A 14,064-nucleotide genomic window follows, 5' to 3' on the forward strand; every position below is an offset into this window, starting at 1 on the left:
CCACTGGAAGAATGCAGAAGCTGAGTGACTTTCTAATATTGTAGCCATACTGTATGTTATCATTTATCATATTAATGGCATTAAATGGTGGATATTTTATCATTTTAGATGTTCTTACATTTTAAATGTGTTCCTTCTGTAGGCTACTTAAAATGTTTATTACATAATTTTACAATCCTTTTGACCCTTCAAATTAAAGTTTTTAATTTGTTTGCTACTGTACTTTTAAGACCAATGTACTGTACATAAATGGCATCTGGAATCATGGACTAACCTCTGCGTACTGGCGTAGTTTACACTGTTGTTCATCAGGATATTTAATGAGTTTATAATTTCCACCCTATTGTGTCTGGAATATGGTATAATTTAACAATTTGCACCTGTTCTTATTTGTATCTCTTGCTTATTCAAGCAGTTAGACAACAGGAGGACTGCTGAGACACAATTACTAAAAGTTATTAATGCAGCAGCTGCAAGGATTGTTTCAACCAGCAACTTGGAGAAAGTTTCCAAAATTGTTTACAGAGATGGATGGCTATAACTTGGTACCGGGAAGTAACATTAATGAAATACTTCATACAAATGTGAATAATTAGACATAAACATACAGTTGATTTTGCGGCTGCTCTGTGCCAAGGGCTATTAATGGAGACACAGTTTGAACAAGCTGATCAAAACAGCAGCCTCAATGAAGAGCAGCTGGGATTACATGCTCAATGAAATATTTCTGAAGCATTTTTTAGAACAGAAATCCAAAGAGAGACATATTCAAAGCAATGTAATCAAGAAGTACAAAAATGTTCAGTGATTCCAGATAGGACTTGACAGAGCATCTCTTGAGAGTGCAAGTCTGCAGGAGTTACCATCTCTTGAGGTCAAGAAAGAAATTGTGTAGCTTACGCTTCGTTCTTCTCGAAAAAAGTGTGTATACTGTGAGACAGCACATGTATTGGCATTACTGTCTTTTCATGGATATATCAACTGACTGTTATTTGATAGTTTCTGTTTTATTCTTGAATTGTTGTATAGATTTAATATAATAATAAACTGTATATATATATATATATATATATATATATAGTGGATGGCTATACTGAATACATGGAGGATGCTCTGCTAAAATTGTTGCTTTTTAAGACTGCATGATTTACTCATATTTTTGAGTCTCTTATGAAAAATACAGTAAAATAGTTTGGGGGGAGAGGTGGATCTCATGCTTTCAAAGCTAGCTTGCTATTGCTAGCCTGTTGTAATGACCTACCCTAATTTTAAAGTAAATTAATAAAAATAAGATTTACAAAAAAGACAACCCAATTTACATAACCCACCCTCAAACACTGTAGTTGTAGCAGAGGCCTGGAAGAGTTTGGTTCATGTTGTTGACATGTTGAGAAGAGTGCCGAAAATTCACTTTTACATGCACTTCATAAGGATGAGCACGGAATCTCGCTGGAATTGTTTAGTAAAAAACGACACCATTGTCCCTGTTTGTATCACAGTGTACACAATAGCTGAGGAAGCCTCTGGAGCTGAAATTCAGACATATAGATAATAGGTGTTTCGTTTCCGACACGCTCTGTAAGCTGTACCCAATCACAACACGCTGGGCCATCTGACCAATCAGAGTAGAGTAAAGCTCACGGAAAGGAGGGGTTTAGAGAGACTAAAGCTTCAAACAAATCATTTTCAGACTCTTTAAGAAATGTGGTGATATTATGAGAATATGTACGTTTTTCGACCTTGAATGCACGCAAACCCATTTTAGGAGACCTCCAAAACAAAATTAGAAACCTAACACTTTTTCTCAGTAAAATTTTCCAAATCTGTATTCACTTCTTTCTCAAAACATATTTTGAAGAATGTTTAAATGTTTTTTGTCTGTATAAAGTCAATGGGGTGGACTATTCCTTTAAAGGGTTGGTATAATGCCCTTTTCGCAAGATGTAAAATAAGTCTTAGATGTCCCCAGAGTGTGTATGTGAAGCTCAAAATACCCCACAGATATTTTTATATTGCATGTTAAAAACCTACCGTTTTTGTGTCTGTCCCTTTAAATGCAAATAAGCTGCTGCTCCCGACACAGATGGTGGAGCTACAACAGTTGTGTCCTTTTACCTCACACAGACATGCACTGAAAATTTAAAAAACGTTTAGCCTTTTATGTTCAAACCGAAGTCACAAAGATGGAGAGACTCAAGAAGAAGTGACAACATGTAGAAGCAACAGGACATTTCCGAATGGTTAGTTGGTGAATGTATGTAGCTTATATGTAGTTATCTTCTAGTCATTGATTAGCATATTCTGTCTTGATAATCTATAAGTCGTGTTCCGGGGGCGGGGTTTATTTAAATGTTAGAGTTCATGATGTCACTAACCTGGGAGGAATGTCGTGTAGTCCCTACCAGCCGTTTGTTGTAGTCCTTAAAAAGCAATTTCTTTAAAAGAAAATATCTCCCTTTGTTTTGAACTTTGAGCGTCGTAACTTTACAGATGTTGTTTATGCTCAAACAGCAACATTACACACTAACTAAAGTTAGAAAAGTTGAATCATATTCAACCAGCCCTTTAAAGGATTAGTTCACTTTTAAAATGAAAATTCTGTCATCATATACTCACCCTTAAGTTGTTTCAAACCTGTATGAATTTCTTTCCTCTGCTGAACACAAAGGAAGATATTTAGAAGAATGTCGGTAACCAGACAGTTTTTGGTTCCCAATGACTGCCATAGTAGGAAAAAAATATACTATGGCAGTCATTGGGAACCAAAAACTGTCTGGTTACCGACATTCTTCTAAATATCTTCCTTTGTGTTCAGCAGAGGAAAGAAATTCATACAGGTTTGAAACAACTTAAGGGTGCGTATATGATGACAGAATTTTCATTTTAAAAGTGAACTAATCCTTTAAGTGTTCTTTTGTACAGTACATAAGAGTACATGTCACATAAGACAATTATGCTTAACATATTGTAATGTGCTTGGTTGGTTGTAGCAAGGACTTGCATGACAGAGGAATATACAGGAACACACTTTAATGGAAATCTTCACAGGAAACGGGTAGAAAGCAACCGAACATGCGTAGACTGACAGCCAGGGTATTTAAACACTGGGACTAATGGGATAATTGTGGGAATAATGGGACAACAGGTAGGAATAATGAACTAATCAGAACACAGCTAAACTTGGTCACAGGGGAAACACAAAGGAACTCGAGATGACGAAACATGTAACACACATAGTGCATCAATTCCATCTTGAAGCACTAAGCGAAACAGCGATTTCTTGAGACGTAGCCGGCTGGCCTTGCTCGCGGGCTGTTGTATCTGCAGGAACTCTTCATCAGAGAGAGTGAGTGTGGTCAGGTCTCAGGCAGACACCGTGAAATGGACCCGGCTGTGGTTCACGGCTCCGGGCCCGGCACATTTGCTAAGGGCCATTAACGTCATGCCTTACCGGGACCCAGCGGTCTGCCATTCACCCTGTCTGCAACCCCCAAGTGTGCTGAATCTGTGGAGAAATTGTGCACGGACCTTTTCTAGTAGAATTCATACAGACCAGAGAACCGCTGACATTGAGGACTGATGATGTCTATTAGTCATGTTTTTGAAAGGTTCAAGAGGTTTTAGATTGTCAGAAATCAAGTCGTAAATACTGTAATTTTAGTGGTGCTTGCTACTGCACGGATGAGGGACTTAAACAATCCTTTATGCTAACATTGATGAGTGACTTCTCCCACACCGTTTATGCTATGGACATGAAAGATACTTTAGCATTCAAATAGTGTGGCTTGTTGAAGAGGATTGTTCTGTATGTTAAAAAATATATATATATTTTTTTCTCTTCACTTGATCCAGTAAGCAACCACTTTGCAATATCAGAGCATCCCCACATGAATTTGCATGGGCAAGCACTACTTTAAATTTCTTTAAAAAAATAAAATAAAATAAAAACACTGACGTTTTAAAGTACTCATAATTCCTGGTTGTAAATATTGCATTATATAAACATCGCCCTACATAGTGCATATGAATTTGTGTTGTATTTTATATTTGCATTACTCTTGAAAAGTTGTATACATTACCATTACAACATTTTAAATCAATAGTTATATATATATATATATATATATATATATATATATATATATATATATATATATATATATATATATAAAAAGATGCATTAAATGTATCAAAAGTGACAGTAATGGCATTGATCATTTTACAAAAGATTTCTTTTTAAAGGGGTCATGACATGGGTTTTTTTATTTTATTATTATGTTCCCTTAGGTGTAATTATAGTATTACTATAGTTTTTTTACAAAAAACTTTTAAAATGTAGAGATTTATGACCTTTTCCCACCCTGTTTCTCATCCTCTGATTCAAACAGTCTGTTTTGGGGGTGTTTCCCCTTTAAGAGTTCAGTGTTAACGCCCACTGTTATGATTGGCTAACGTCAGTGCCTATGCATCAATTATTAACGCCCCCAGCCAGAACGTTTGCGGATTCGGCGCAACTGTTTAGTAGCGGGTGATGCATGCGAAGCGATGGCTCTTGCAATGATAAAACCTTATTATGTTTGAGCCAGAATCAGAGGAAAATGAACGATCACCACAACAACGAAGACTGGATCAGCCCGTGTCCACATGGAAAGTGAAACTATTTTGAATTAATAAAAAAATTGTAACCCGAGACACTTGAAAACGGATTATTGTTGCCTAATTATCCTATAGCTTCATTTGCTAACAGTTTAACATTATTTAACTAATTTCAATGACATGATAGGGTGTACCACGGACAAAAATGAATGCACAGGCCATATTTGAAGATGCAGCATTGATAAAGGCAACATTTTTAATTTTCTATCACATGTAGGCCTACTAGACAGGCGACATATTTTCAAGATTCTCTTATACAAATGTGTTTATATTAGCCATGGTAAAAAGTAAGTTTGCAACGTCGTTGTTGAGCCCAGAATAGTCGGCACGGACTTATCTTTGAGCAACAGTTTTCTAGCAAAGCCAGCATCATATTGGGATTTTTTCTCAAAACAGTCATCCTTATAATGTATAGAGCAAACACTTACATTAACACTGCCGGGACTGGGACGTCCGCAAAAAATAAAGTGCATCCATTTTCCCCTGACGACTGGATCTTTCGGCAGCGTATTCAAAGATGTTGTTTGTCCACAGCCAGGAACAGCACATCTGCGGCGTCGTATTTTCCCTGTACACAGACCTACTCGCTGTCCGTCGACTGAACACTAGTGAGGCGCGCGGCGCGCGGGCGCGACAACGATACGAAATGAGCGTAAATGTCTTGCGCTTTAAGCGTAGTTGTCTTGTGCCTGGAGGCGGTCGTATGCAAACGCTGGTACGTCACTTCGTACCGTGACGTCACTTCTTACCATGGATCCAGAACGAGCTGTATTTAGAGCTTGATTAAATAAATGATTCGTTTATAATGGGGAGGACGTCTTAAGCTATGAAACTTGCAGGACGTTTTAATGGTACAAAGACCTCTTATATACCAAAAGATCAAGGCAAATTTGGTTTCTCATGTCATGACCCCTTTAAAACAAATGTTTTTGTTTGTTAGTTTTTTTTACTTTTTATCAACGAATCCTGAAAACAATGTGTCATGGTTTCCACACAAATATTAACCAGCACAATAATTTTCAAGATTATTAATAATAATAAGAAATGTTTCTTGAGCAGCAAATCAGCAGAATCATTAAAATGATTTCTGAAGGATCATGTGACACTAACAACTGGAGTAATGATGCTGAAAATTCAGCTTTACCATCACAGGAATAATTTACATTTTTAAATATTTTTAAAAGTAATTTTAAAGCAGTTATTTTAAATTATGATATATTTCACAATATAACTAGTATTACTGTTTTTACTGTATTTGATCGAATAAATGCAGCATTGTGAGCATAAAAGCCCTCTTTCAAAATACACAAATAAATCGTACTTTATAATTTGTTTACCTAAACCTAGAAATCATACTTTTTTTATTTACCTAAACCTAAATCTGAACTAAACTTTTGAATGGTAGTGCATATACATATTCATGTACATATGTGTATGTATATTTACATGTTGATATAATCCAATGTTTACAACCAGTTATTTAAAAAAAAAAGAAAATGTTGCATATAAATGAATGTTTCCTGTAGGGTCAATGAAAGATAAACGTTCTCCCTGCTGCGATAGTAAGCCCCAAACATTAGTAAATGCTTTAGTAAACATCAGAGGGCATATGTTCTATTTGATAACCCCTCCATTTCCTGTTATTCTGTTGTTGAGCAGCCGTAGAGTACAATAGAGGAATATTTCTAAGGAAATGAGAAGCTAAAGCAGCTCTGCTCTGGGAGATTTACTGACCTCTGATTTTTGTTTTTCTCCATGTTTGTTTTGTGCACTGTTGACGGAGGTCGATAACTGTTGCTTATTTTCCCTCAAATGCTTGAATCAATACCATTGTGCATCTCTCTGCCCTATGCACCATCTGAGACTGTGCTATTTCAGAGAGCTGACCATCTCTCTCTCTCTCTCTCTCTCTCTCTCTCTCTCTCTATGCTGAAGAGACACAAAGACACTGGCAATCAAAGCAATAGTTCCATCTCTATTTCACGGAACACTGCGTGTGTGGAACAGACGCACATCTGATTAGTCAGTCTCCTACGACAATTTTCAGACTGAATGAATAACAGTTGAGGAAGTTGGCCAAGTTTGACTACTTTCAGAAAAGAGAAAGTTCAACTGAATTGTAAGCCATTTTGCAGTCCGTCAGAATATACGCATAAAATACCATCTTTCATTTACCATTGATTTTGCAATCATGCCATCCGACAGATCGATAAACAAGTACGTGGGGGTTGAATGCGACAAAGTCCCTGGTTTAAACATATTGCCCCTTTCGGTTGAATCTGTTTCCACATTAACCCTTTAAATCTGAAAGCTGACCTCTATACACAATAAAAGGTGTTCTGTGTCTGACAAATGCATTACTGTCAGTTGGACTCAGTGAGGTGGAACGCAGCCGTAATGCAGGTTGTGATTATGGTTATGACTACTGACATATAGTTGGACAGCTAACCTTTGCTGTCGTCTAACGCTCGCTTAAAGATAATCCTTGAAAACACCAATACATATAATGTTAAATTATTAATATAATTTTAGTTAACCAATTATTAAATCAAGCTTAATCTGTTAAAAAATAAAAATAAAACATATAATAAAAATAATAATAAAATAAAATATATATATATATAGCCTATATATGTTATATACATATGAAATTTGTTTGTGTGTGTATATATATATATATACACACAAACATTTTTGATAATTCTATATACAATTTTGTTTTAGCAGATATCATATGCACTACCGGTCAATAAAACAAATATAGAAGTCTCTGTTCACCAATGTTACATTTATTTGATCAAAACTGTAAAAAAAAAACATTATTAGGGAAAAAAAAGGCCAGTGCAACATGATCTAAAATATCTATTTTTTTTTGTGTATTTTAAAATGTAATTTATTCTAGTGATGGCAAAGCTGAATTTTCAGCATCCATTTTCTCCAGTCTTTAGTGTCACGTCACCCTTCAGAAATCATTTAGCAAAATTGCATGTAAAAATATGTCAAAGCAAAATGTCAAAGCAAAGTCAAAGCATGTAAAACAATTAAAACAATAATAGCCACTATAATCTTGAGCGAAACTGAAGTAAGACTGAATGTGGCACATTTCAGTGTTTGCCTTTTCCTGCTTGATTGTCACAATAAAGGCATCGATTTCACGAGCCACTCCAGTCAGATCAATCGCGTAGGCCGTTTTCAATGTGTGTTTACTCTACAGACTGCCAGATTAGATTATGTGCGCTCAGGTAGGGGGCCCTGAGTGCGAAAAAACCCCTCCAGAAATCAATCCCTCATTGGCACGGCGTTCTGAAAGCGCTGATCTTGAGCATATGTCCTCTAATTACTCTGATGGGAGCTTGCTAATGGGCACAGAGCCGGCCTCGCGCTCACTGCGAATGCTCGTTAATGTCACTGTCACAACGTAGATCCCCGGGCCCCGAGATCAAGGCCGAGGAGCGTGGACGGCCCCTAACCGCCACAGCTTCCTCCGCTAGTACATGAAACCATCTCCCTCCCTGTCTAATTGCTCTCTAAATTATTAACCTCAATGAAAGGAGGACAGTGTCCCATTTGACCCTGCTTATATAACTGAAGGTTTGGGTGCCGGCGCTTCATATGAAATGTGTGAATGCATGCATATTTAACCATCTGTGGAAGATTTGCCATTTGCACAGGTTATTACCAACTTTGACCTCTCGTATGAGTTTCTGCATATTACACTCATAAGCCTGAGAGATGTCTCAGGTTTATTTTGTTGAATTTGTAGCCGCAGAAAAAGGGGAAAAAATGCACTCTGTTCTGACAAATTTAATTAGCTTGTGAATTAGGGTGAATTAATCGCAGCTGTGGGTGTGTGGTTGTATCGTGACGTCTCCACAGGTAAGGAAAATGCCTGTTCGCAGCACTGCCGACGACTGTGAGTAATTATGTTTGTTTTTTAATACCCGTGTTTTGCCGTAATTGCCAGTCCCAGCATGCCCACACACCTGCAAGAACAAATGTGATTTATTCATCAATTCAATGGTTGAGGTTTACACATTACAAAGCATAAACAATTCCCCCATGGTATTGTAAATTATTCAATAGGTTATATGTTAATAATAGATAAATTCTACTGTCTCTGTAAATAGCTTGTAAATGTCACACACTGCGTTTTAAGGTGGCATGTTTAACCAGCATGTATTTCATCATCTCAGTTGCCAGATCACCTACTTTACGTGGAATGTTGTTTTCCATTAAATAGTCACTTGTTTTAGAGAGTACGGCAAGCTGACCATATTTTTTAAGGTTATTCAGAATTTTGTTCGTTTTTGCTGGTTGTTGAAGCTACTGTAGATTCACTGTAAACCCGAATAAGTTGGCAGAACTCAAAATATTTGACTCAATCAATTGCCTCAAATTTTTTAAGTTATGAAATTCAAAGTTTAAGTAAGCAGAACTAGCAGATTTTTATTTTGAACTTATACATTTTAATTGTTCTTAACTTGACATGTTTGAGAACACTAATTCATACAATTAACTTAAAACTTTCATGTAATCTAATCATGTGAACACTTTTATTAGTACAAACTTAGTTAGCTTTAACAAGCTAATCTGATAACATACTAATGTGACACAATATGTTATACAGAAGCACTTGCTGTGCAACAATATTAAGGTATTATTTGTTCTCAAATGCAAATGCTCTCATGCACCACTTGATGGTAACTATCCTAAAACCAACATTAACAGAAATTCTTCTTAATTAGCATAACAACACATTAATCACTACTAAATCTCCCACTTAACATTAATCTTGCACACAAACAAAACATTATATTACACTTAATTTTAGCATTTACTCTCCCTTTTGAGTGCCATCGGCAAAGCATGCTGGGAAATAGACATCTCTGCCGTTTCAGTTAAACTTAAGTTTGTCTAAATTAAAAGAAATAATTTCATAAAACCCAAAACAGTTCAGTTTACTTAAAATATATCAGTTCTGTGAACTTGAAAGAAAAAGAAAGTGCTAAATACTCATACAAGTTAATTTGACTGAACTAATTAGTTTAATTTAAGTTTATCCATCTCAAAAAAATATATATTTTGAGTACTTCCACGCAATTCATGACAGCTAGGGTTTACAGTGTTATTAGAAGCTTGTGGGCAGCATTAATTCAATGAATTAAATTAAACTATAGTCAAGCTAGCTGCACTGTAATGCTTCTAACAAAAAGTATAGGCTACTACTTAAAGGGAAAGTTTCCCCCAAAAAAGTGAAATTCTTTCATTAATTACTCACCCTCATGTTGTTCCAAAACTGTTAGAGCTTCGTTCATCTTCTGAACATAAATGGAGATATTTTCCAATTACAATTTCCAATGGGACCAATTCTGTCCCAGTGGATATGCAACTGACACTTTGACGCTTCAAAAAGTTCATAAAGAGCCGTAAATCGTAAAATGAATTCGTATGAATTGAGCGGTTTAGTCCAAATTTACTGAGGAGACACAATCTACGATGAACAGATTGAATTTAGGCTTTTATTCACATTTCAACTGAGGGACAGAAAACTTCATTTGTGTTTTCCGAAGATGAACAGAAGTCTTGCGGGTTTGGAATGAGGGTACGTAATAATGACAGAATTTACATTTTTGGGTGAACTATCCCTTTAAGTGATTAAGTGACACTGTACATTATATTGTAAATAAAACAAAGAGTGTTAGAGCATGTTTTACAAGAACATACTATTTCACTTTGAAATGTCACTTTTAATTCAATGTTGTTACCTGCCATTTCTTTGTAATTCTTTGTGAAATGTACTGGCAATTTCTCAGTAAAAAAAATTCAAAGTATATCCTTTACTAATCTTTTTTATTTTCAGTTTATCTTTAAATCTGTAATCAGATTTATTTGTACAGTCAAAGCAATATTTATTTAATGAGGAACTCAATGAGGATGACATCACTGAATTTTAACATAAATTAAGCACATCTCCATCCATCCATCTTCTTCCGCTTATCCGGGGCCGGGTCGCGGGGGCAGCAGTCTAAGCAGAGATGCCCAGACTTCCCTCTCCTTAGACACTTCCTCCAGCTCTTCCGGGGGGACACCGAGGCGTTCCCAGGCCAGCCCGAAGACATAGTCCCTCCAGTGTGTCCTAGGTCTTCCCCGGGGTCTCCTCCCGGTGGGATGCCCCCGGAACACCTTCCCAGGAGCCACCTCAGCTGACCCCTCTCGATGTGGAGGAGCAGCGGCTCTACTCTGAGCTCCTCCCGAGTGACCGAGCTTCTCACCCTATCTGTAAGGGATCGCCCAGCCACCCTGCGGAGAAAGCTCATTTCGGCCCCCTGTATCCGGGATCTTGACCATAGGTGAGAGTAGGAACGTAGATTGACCAGTAAATCGAGAGCTTCGCCTTGCCGGCTTAGCTCTTTCTTCACCATGACAGACCGGTACATCGACCGCATTACTGCAGAAGCTGCACCGATCCGTCTGTCAATCTCCCGTTCCATCCTTCCCTTACTTGTGAACAAAGCCCCAAGATACTTAAACTCCTCCACTTGAGGCAAGAACTCTCCACCAACCTGAAGTGAGCAAGCCACCCTTTTCCGACTGAGGACCATGGCCTCGGATTTGGAGGTGCTGATTCTCATCCCAGCCGCTTCACACTCGGCTGCAAACCGTCCCAGTGCATGCTGAAGGTCCTTGTCTGAAGGGGCCAACACGACAACATCATCCGCAAAGAGCAGAGCAGAGACAGCCCCTGGCTGCACCTAGAAATTATTTCCATAAATATTATGAACAGAACCGGCGACAAAGGGCAGCCCTGCCGAAGTCCAACATGCACCGGGAACAAGCTCCTGCTCCGGTCGTATAGGGACCGGACAGCCCTTAGCAAAAGAATCCCGGACCCCATACTCCCGGAGCACCCTCCACAGGATGCCTCGAGGGACACAGTCGAATGCCTTCTCCAAATCTACAAAGCACATGTGGATTGGTTGGGCAAACTCCCATGAACCCTCCAGCACCCTAGAGAGGGTAGAGCTGGTCTAGTGTTCCACGGCCGGGACGAAAATCGCACTATTTATACTACTAAAGCACATCTATTAAAACTAAAAACAAAATACAAAACATATTTACTGTATGCACAATGGGACAAGAACATAGTGACGAACAGCAGAGTTTAACCAAATGTTGTTTATATAAATAAGGTGAATCATTTCATCTTTTTTGAATCAATTCATTTGATCAAGCCTTCTGAATGAACTGATTCATTAAAGTAAATAATCACTGTTACTGGAAACAGTTACTGTTACTCTAATGAAAAATGCTATTTGGTTCATAGTACTTGTAGTAAAAATGCTAGCGACCTTGTTGTGTCTGAAGGACAGTCAAGCAGCTTTTGACTTTGACCGGACTGCCTTGACCTTGTGGCTTTGGGGAGAAGATCACTAAAAGTGTGGGAATTCACTACAGCAGTCTGGAGATCATCCTACTAGAATGTCACTTCACAAATGTGTTACTCTTTCCATGATAAATGTCCTAGATCAGGTTGATGACACTCAGGGAGAAAGCTATTTATGGAGTATGCTAGTGGGATATAGGAAATCACAACCCTACTTACACAGATATAGGTCTTTTCTCTCTCATTTCAAAGATTTTGTAGCTAATCAGAAAGTATTCCTATAAATTCCATTGAATTGCTCAATGGTGTGTCCCGAAAACATCCCGTTGGGTGTGTAAATTATGTGGTTTGGATCATTGGCTCCTGTCAGAACTGTGTTGATTGTCTGGTGTCTGTTGGACTGTGATTATTTAATCTGGTTCAATGATGCAGAGGAAGCATCAGGATGTGTGTTTATTTCACTTTGGAAAGATCAAAGTGACAGCTTCATACTACCACAAATTTGATGACGCACACCGATGATTAAAAAAACGACATAATGCCCACCTATACTGTATTTGTGGCTTGAGCTCGCTGCTCCCTTCCAAATACTAGTTAGCTAGTTAGAGTGTTTGGAGAGATTTTCTCATTTATTCTCTCTTCCTCGCTCACTCACTCACTCTCTTGAGCTCAGCCGAGTCAATCACAACATCATTTCAAGTGGATAGTTCATTAAGCAATGCAAATTGGAAAATGAAGTGAGCTCTTTAAAAATGCCACCACAAGCACCTCTCCTGTCATCAGTGACAATCAGAATTTAAAGTTAATGCTAAAATAGTCTTTACTCAAAATGTATTTAGTCTATGTTTGCATTTATAACATTTACTATTGAAATTCAAATCTAAAGGCTAGTGTAATCACACTTTAATTGGTTACAAATTATTGTGCTGCAAACCGTCAGCCATGATTTTAATTTTGGTCAAAAAATACAATTTAATTCCAAATTGTGTATGCAAGTATATACTGTAAGTGCTGCACATTTTCTCAACCACTCGCATGAGTTTAGGGGTGGGGCTATCTGTTTTATTGACCAATGATGGAAAGGGGCGTGTCCAAGGAAACCTGTTTGAAAGCCTCCTTATTTTTGCATTTGCATAAAGTGATGCTAGTGGCAGATATTACATGCTTAACCTTTCAAAGAAGGATACAAAGACAAAGCCAGATGAATCAACATCTAATCGGCTAATTTCTCCATAGCTTGCTCCATTTTGATTGATATGCATTTCAGCTCAGATTGGGTTTGAGAAAAGTTGGATGGTTGACAGCAGTCTCTCTAAACAGTTCTCGAGATTGATAGATTACCATGTCAGTGTAGTTTCGGTTCACATTTTGTCATTATGACAGCAGAATATACATTTGTATTCGAAATGTGTGCGGTTTTGATTATGTTGCTGTTTCTCTCATTATTTCTCTCATGCTTAGACTGTTGTTATACTTCAAACTCAAGTTTTGTTCCACCCCCGTCCCTCTGGTCTCACATCATCGACTTGAGTGTCAAGCTGTTGACTTCAAGCAACACCATGTCTTTCTGCTCCTGAAGTATTGCAATAGAAGCATCGATAACCATCTAACTGAGACAATAAGTGTATATATAGTTATATAAACTTTTAAGCCATAGTACTGTACAGGGATGGAAATTAGCACCAGCCACCAGCCAAATCCTGGTGATTTTGTGTTGTGGCTGGTAAACTCGCTTCACCTACCAGCCACTGTGGCGGGTAAATAAAAGTAGCATGCGGTTTCACCCGGACACTTTTAGAGGAGGCACATCTTGAGATTTTACCCTATGGAATAAACGGCTTAAGTATTGTAGATCTTGTAGTATTAATTTTCACATGCAGTTACACATTGTCGGTTAAAAACAAGAAAGTGGCTGGTAAAAACTTTGAGTGGCTGGTAGATTTTGGAATCCACCAGCCACAGTGGCAGGTGGACAAAAAAGTTAATTTCCATCCCTGGTACTGTATATCAAGGTACTATAAGAA

Source organism: Phoxinus phoxinus (genome assembly GCF_949152265.1).
Source record: "Phoxinus phoxinus genome assembly, chromosome: 18".
NCBI classification, from domain to species: Eukaryota; Metazoa; Chordata; class Actinopteri; order Cypriniformes; family Leuciscidae; genus Phoxinus; species Phoxinus phoxinus.